Here is a 5,114-nt window from a genome sequence, read left to right as displayed (position 1 = left end):
CCTTCAAGAGTAAATTGGATGCTTATCTTGCTGGGATCCTATGACCCCAGCTGACTTCCTGCCCTTTGGGCAGGGGGCTGGACTCGATGATCTCTCGAGGTCCCTTCCAGCCCTGATGTCTATGAAATCTATGAAATTGGTCCTATCCACCTCAAAAGTGACTGTGGATGAAATGGGAACAATTGTGAAGCATTTGGTGTCATGTTTGCACCCTGTTACAGTTCCCAGTCTTAGCACATCTGTAACAGACTAAGTGGATCTAGTTTTTTTGCAAAAAAAATGCAAACTGCCTCCCCCCAAAAAAACCATAACCAAATTAGTGGGGGGAGCTGAGGAAAGGAAATCCCTGAGAACTGGATCTCATTTTCTTTTATAAAATCACAGAAAATGAGGGTTGGAAGGGACCTCGAGGTCACATCTAGTCCAACCTTCTGCTCTAAGCAGGACCAGCCCCAACTATATCATCCCAGCCAAGGCTTTGTGTAGCCAGGTCTTTAAAAATCTCCAAGGATGGAGACTCCACCACCTCTCTGGGTAACCAGTTACAGTCCTTTACTACCCTCCTAGTGAGAGAGTTTTTCCTAATATCCAACCTAAACCTCCCTTGCTGCACCTTGAGCCCATTACTCCTGTCATCTACCCCCATGGAGAACAGCCCAGCTCCATCCTCTTTCGAACCCCCCTGCTATTAATTCCCCCCTCAGTCTTCTTGTCTTGAGACTAAATAAGCCCAGCTCCCCCAGCCTCTCCTTACAAGTCGTGTGCTCCAGCCCCTCAACCATTTTCATTGCCCTCCCTTCTAACCATTTCCATTATTGTAAATTATTGTAAATCCATATACTGCAGTTTTTGACACGTGAGAACTAGGAGAGTGTAAATGTAAAGCCTGGGACCACTAGTGTGTGGTTGCCATTCATTCATGCTGCTAAGGATTTATATAAAGCTTCCCAACCAACATCTGGTAGAAGACAAGGGACTCTTACCTGCTTTCCCTGACAAGGAAAACCGCGTGTTTTCATGTTCACCTCCGCACCTACTCGCATTGAATTAATTTCTGCAGTGTCAGAGGCTCTATCCTGCTGACATCTCATGGAGATCCCCCTTTAGCTCCGAGGGTGGATGTCACGTTTCTGGCAGTGTAGGTCACTGTCAGGTGACTGTTTCAGGTGATCTTACTCATTCTGTTTATCACTGTATGTAGGAGTTAAGACTTGGCAGAGATCCTGCTGCCTGTGATATGTTTTTTTAAGAGGTTGAACCCGTGACCAGTAAAATCTGTTCTGCATGAGTCTGCCTGATTTACTTAGGCATAGCTGCTGTCTGCATTTTTATACCCATACCAGTGAATGAAATTCCTGTATGGGGTGCCCTGTTAGAGGTGCATGGTACAAGTCAAATTTTTTCTTGTGCTGAGGGGTACAGCAGCAATCCACGTGTTGTCCTAGGTGGCCGTGTATTTGTTTCAATATTAGCATTTCCTTCAGTCTGGTGCTTAGCAGTCATGCTCAGTGCGCTGCTGTCGGAGTGTGTGAGATCAGCATTTCCTGTAGGAAGTGCTGTCAAAACCAAGTGATTAAAAATACATGGAGCATGTATATGAGCATATGTGCTGGAAAGCCTGACCCTGTTTATTGCAAGTGTGAAAAAGTCAATGGATTTGTGAAAAAGGGCACAAATTGTCTTCTAATGCAGGGCTGTCCAACCTTTCAGTGGCCGTGAGCCCCTAGGCTGCAGACTGTGCTGCCCTGCTCTACCGGCAGGGGCAGGAAGCAGAAGCAGGAGGGGAGGAAGCAGGAGCCCAGAGACTGGAGATCCTGGCTGTAGCAGAAGCCAGAGCAGAAGGGGGAATGGTGCCTGGATTGGAGCCCATGGGCTGCATGTAGTGCAGGGGTGGGCAAAACGCGGCCCGTGGACCGGATGTGGCCTCCCAAGCCATTCTATCCGGCCCGCAGGGCCCCTAGAAAATTTAGAAAATTTATATTAATCTGCCCCGGGCTGCCTATCAAGTGGCCCTTGATGGCTTACCAAAACTCAGTAAGCAGCCCTGTGCCCAAAATAATTGCCCGCCCCCGATGTAGTGGGACAGCCTGGGTTTACCACCCTTGCCAGTAGACTGTTTCAAGCCCCCAACCTGCATCCCTTATTCTTATTTACTCAAGTTTCCTGAATTGTGGGGTCTTTTCTACTACATATTATGCCTCCACTCCGCCCCCACCCCATGCTTAGTTTTAGGCCTAAACAATGTGAGCTGTCTTTAAACCTAACCTGCAAATTATCTTAATTGGGACCATGCTGTTTTTATGCTGCATAACGGATGAAAAAGTTTTGCAAAACAGCATACGTGTTAAGAATCCCCACCCTTGCTTGTTTTTAAATTATTTTAGCAACATCAAGGTTCCCTACCTTTAGTGGGGGACCTATAGGATTCATAGTGTGAGTGCCAGCTCCATAACAGAGACACAAATATGCTGAGTCTTCTTTTACCCAAATGGCTAATCAGAGATTAGAATTAAATAGATATTATCAAGAATAAATTACAAGAAAGTTTTCAAGAATTTGAATAAAAATCCTTCTAGTGTCAAATGTTCGGCATTCTCTTTGTTTGCGTAGGATTGCGATCTCAGTTGTTTTTCAGTTGTAGTAGAGTCAGTAAACCTAAATGGAACTGACTTTCTTCTTTCTAATTCTAGTCTCTTTCAGGTCTTTCTCCAATTTTCCTCCCTATTCAGGTAATTTTTTTTATTTAAAAAAAATCGAAAGGAAAGACGAGGAGATCACCTACTTCACTGGACCTGGTGTTCTTTGCAATGTTCTGTCCATATATATGCCCCTCTAGGATGTTCATGCACTCCCAGGACAGGCAACTGGAACTATTTTTTCTGCTCCACAGCATCCTTTGCCTGGTTGCTCTTGTGCCCTTCACCCCAAAAGCTTAAAAGGCAAAGAGTGGACCAGCTGTTCTTTAGTTATGTCATTAACCTGCATATAGATGTCCCCTAAGTGGAGGTCACAGAATGCAGGTGGACGTGTCTTGAAGAATACCTGGTTACTGAAAGGCAAGTCACTGTGTCTTCTTTGGAGTAGTGGTCTTCTGCCTGGAAAGTCTCAGACAGTGATCTTATTAAAGGAGATAAGCGTATCAAAGAATTCACTCAAAAGAGGTAGTCAGGACAATTGTCTCTGAGCCTGTTCGAAACGTTATGTTGACTGAATTTATGTCCTGAGCACCAAGTAGGAGCTCCCCAGACTTCTGCAGATGACTAAAGGAGGCTGCTGAGGCAGCCTGAGCCCTGATAGAAAATTTGACTGGAAGATTACAATTAGCACTCTTGTAATATAACTTGATATATCTAGAAAATCACTGGGAGAGGAGCATCTTTCTCTTTCCCTTTTTTTGGCATAGGCTGAAGATAATTTTATTGAGGATCTGAAATTTAAATAAAATAACATTCTAGCTACATCTAGAACATGCACTCCTTTTTAGGTCATTGTAATATGGTTTGGGGAAAAACCCAAAGGAAATACAGACTAGAGGAAAGTACTGTATTTCCTTTGTATAAGGTAGATACTGATCACTGTGCTTAAAAGGCAATCATCAATGGTTCAATGTCCAGTTGGGAGGAGGTATCAAGTGGGGCTTCGCAGGGGTCTGTCCTAGATCCAGTGTTATTTAACATCTTAATAATTTGGATAATGGGTTTGAGTGCACACTTAGCAGATTTGGGAAGGACACTGTTGGATAAAGTTGTAGAGACTCTGCAGGGCAGGGCTAGGATCCAACATGACCTGATAAAATGGAAATACTATCAACAATATACCTGATGAGATGGAAAAGGACAAGTGCCAAGTCCTGCACTTGGGACAGAATAACTGCATACAGAAATACAGACCGGTGAATCATTGGCTAGGCTGCAATAGTGCAGAGAAGGACCTGGAGGTTATAGTGAACCATAAGATGAATGCGAGCCAACAGGCTTTTCTCTGTGGCTGTGGGGCACAAGACTAGCAGCAATAGCCTCAAGCTGCAGCAAAGGAAATTTAGGTTGGGGATAAGGAGGAACTTTCTGATTATGAAGTTGGTCAAGCATTGGAATATGCTACCTAGAGAAGTCGTAGCATCTCTACCCCTGGAAGTTTTCAAAAGTAGGTTAGACAGGCACTTGGCTGGGATGGTTTAGTCAGGGATGGTCCTGCCTTGACAAGAAGCAATGCTAGATGACCTCAAGAGGTCCCTTGCCTATGATCTATTTCCTATGATCTCTTGATGATGATTTTTCCCCCCTGCTGTTTAAGCAGTAAGTATCCAGGTTGCAAGGTGCAAGAATGGTAGCTGTGAGTGAAGAGCTCTCCTTCCCTATTATATTTGGAAGGTAGCAAAATTGGTGTTTGTAGCAGGACACCAAGGTGCCTGCTACTTGGAGAGCCGGGATAACCCCTCAAATTCGGGTTGCAGGGGCAACTAGAAAGGGCCAGTGACTCACACCTGCTAGCAGTCAGCTGACCGGAAGGGGCAGGGCGGGGCTCCCATTTAAACCCCAGGGCTGAGGCCAGGCTGGGAGTTCCCTGCTGGCAGCCAAGGGGGAGGGAGCTCTGCCTGCGTGAGGAAAAGGAAGAGGCCTGAATGCCTGAACAATGTGATACTGGTGAGAGATGGAGAAACCTTGGAGTGGTTCGAATGTTGTTATAGCCCGATGGCTTAGATTTATGTTATAGCCAAGGGGCTTGTGTTTTGTTTACTGTTACACCAGAGGTTTGGGTGAGGCTATTAGGGGTTGGAAGAGGCCTCACAGAGGACCCGCAGCAGCGTGGGAGACCCCAGCCCCAGAGAGTGGGCCATGATTGAGAAGCCCCGGAGGAGGGGGCAGCGACTGATGAAAGCCAAAAGGGCAACTTCGGGAGTGTGCCAAACCCAAACGCCAGAAAGGACACAGTATAGGGAGAGTGCCGACTCCGAGCGTCAGAAGGGCGCAGTACTGGGAGTGTGCCGAACTCGAGCGTCAGGAAGGGCGTGGTATGGGGAGAGTGCTGACTCCAAGGGCCCAGTATGGCTGAGCGAGACAAGATCATAGAGCAAGCCAGAGCACCCAGTGAGGTGCAGTGTGAGACAGGGCTGC

At 46.3% G+C, this 5,114-nt stretch overlaps 1 long non-coding RNA gene across 1 annotated transcript in view; it reads right to left on the bottom strand.

Moving 5' to 3' along the window:
* Positions 1-2,750: 2,750 nt before the first annotated feature.
* Positions 2,751-5,114, bottom strand: part of LOC109315867 — a 13,919-nt gene continuing 11,555 nt past the window's right edge. Inside the window, exons 2-3 of the long non-coding RNA XR_002102631.1 lie at positions 3,043-3,117; positions 2,751-2,931 (exon numbers count right to left, since the gene is read on the bottom strand). This is a non-coding gene — a long non-coding RNA (uncharacterized LOC109315867). The remainder of the gene's footprint in view (positions 2,932-3,042; positions 3,118-5,114) is intronic.

The sequence above is a fragment of the Crocodylus porosus genome, unplaced genomic scaffold (assembly GCF_001723895.1).
Source record: "Crocodylus porosus isolate Cpor-Errol unplaced genomic scaffold, CroPor_comp1, whole genome shotgun sequence".
Taxonomy (NCBI): domain Eukaryota; kingdom Metazoa; phylum Chordata; order Crocodylia; family Crocodylidae; genus Crocodylus; species Crocodylus porosus.
This window is presented reverse-complemented; position numbering and strand designations above follow the sequence as displayed.